Source organism: Anneissia japonica, unplaced genomic scaffold, assembly GCF_011630105.1.
Source record: "Anneissia japonica isolate Jap-2015-1 unplaced genomic scaffold, ASM1163010v1 scaffold287978_len313048_cov192, whole genome shotgun sequence".
Lineage (NCBI taxonomy): Eukaryota > Metazoa > Echinodermata > Crinoidea > Comatulida > Comatulidae > Anneissia > Anneissia japonica.
Window position 1 is genome coordinate 294,138 of NW_022753122.1, and position 1,726 is coordinate 295,863.

Consider the following 1,726-nt stretch of genomic DNA (forward strand, 5'->3'; position numbering starts at 1 on the left):
ATGCTACACGATGTATTATTATGTCCTTTATTCGAACACTGTATTTACCTTTCTTTGATGATTTATATATATTATTTAACAGTGTTAACGGCTATCTTGATATATATATATATATATATATATATATAATATAATATATAGATATCTATTAAAACTTGTGATGTAGGCATTCTAAAACCATTGCTTGTCATCTGTCATCCTCCTCCTCCCTCCCTCTCATCACCATTACATTCTGTCATCCTCATCATCACTATGATCTGACATCTTCCTTTTCACCATATTAACCACCACCACCACCACCACCATCATCATGTTCTCCAATATCATCGTCATCTGCAGCATCATAATAATTATTATCTTCTTTATCATGATGATGATCATAATTTTATTAATATCATCATCGTCATCCTCAACATCATCCTATCCAATCCAAACTTAAAAGACGCATTATACTATGTCACTATAAGTGCTTATTGTTTGTCATCGGTCATCTATCATCTTCATCTTCCCCCTCATCATCATTATCATCATAGCCAGACATCATCCTCTTTATTATCACCATCACCAACACCACCATAATCATTGTCATCGTCGTCGTCTTCGTCATAAAAAAAATCCTTAGTGTAATAAAAACAAATTGTCTCAGCTTATCTTGTCTTGCCATAATTTGTACCGGTACTTTACGTACCTTACCCACTTGCCCTAAGAATTTAATTTATGCGGACCTTTTCCAATAGCTACCTTTCCGTTAGTACTGGTACCGAATCTAACACGGTATCGTGTGGAAGAGGTAGCTTAAACTGGAGGCCACGGGGAAAACCAATGGACCATTCTGTTAAAGTCCAACCCCTTGGATATTGTTGCTAAGGTCCAACAGTCTAAAACATACGCGCAAAACACGTGCGTTTGTGTGGGAGACAACACGTCTGCTTGTTAGACACGCGCGTACTCCCGTCCCTTGTTTTAATTGGTCATTTGTAACTGTAAGTTTGATTGATACTTCGAAAAGATCCATTGTAATAAATCTGAGCACAAGATCATGTCTCGGTTTCTATTCGTATCACTTTCAGTAAGATTATAATGTGTACATTAATAAATAAAATTAATGATCTACAGTTTGTTCTTGGTTTTTGATTACAAACTGTAAACAAATGTATAAACAAACAGAAAAGTTATTTTTATATCCTGGTGAACTTTTCCTCTACTGTACTCAAATGACATGTATGACTTGTATCGTGAACCTACAGTTGAGTAAAATAGTATTCCAGTACAATCGCAATCGGTAAACGTTGGATTTCTGTAGCATACAAATCCAATATAAAAATATTTTTAACTCAGCAGTTAAATTTGAGTAACATAATTTAATGATTATTAGTCTGACTATAATATTTGCATGAAGCGTACAACATAAATTAAGACTAACCTTAAAATAAAAAAAAAATTGCCATGTTCGGTGTAACAATACTAAGCACTTAGCAATACTAGGTATTTATACTGTAGGAGTGAACAAATGCAATGGCATTTCATTTGTTCACTCCTATGAACACTTACTTTTAAGTGCTTATAAGTGCAAGTATTGTCACACTGAAGATGACAGTTGACTCATGCAAGCTTTCTAAACATGGCATGATAATAGTAATAATAATAATAATACATATATATATATATAAAAATAATATATATATATATTTCTATATATATAGTATATATATAAATATATATATAT

At 32.6% G+C, this 1,726-nt stretch overlaps 1 long non-coding RNA gene across 1 annotated transcript in view; it reads right to left on the reverse strand.

The window, feature by feature from the left end:
• Nucleotides 1–1,726, reverse strand: part of LOC117122718 — a 9,039-nt gene that overhangs the window by 6,497 nt on the left and 816 nt on the right. The gene's annotated exons all lie outside the window — the stretch shown is intronic.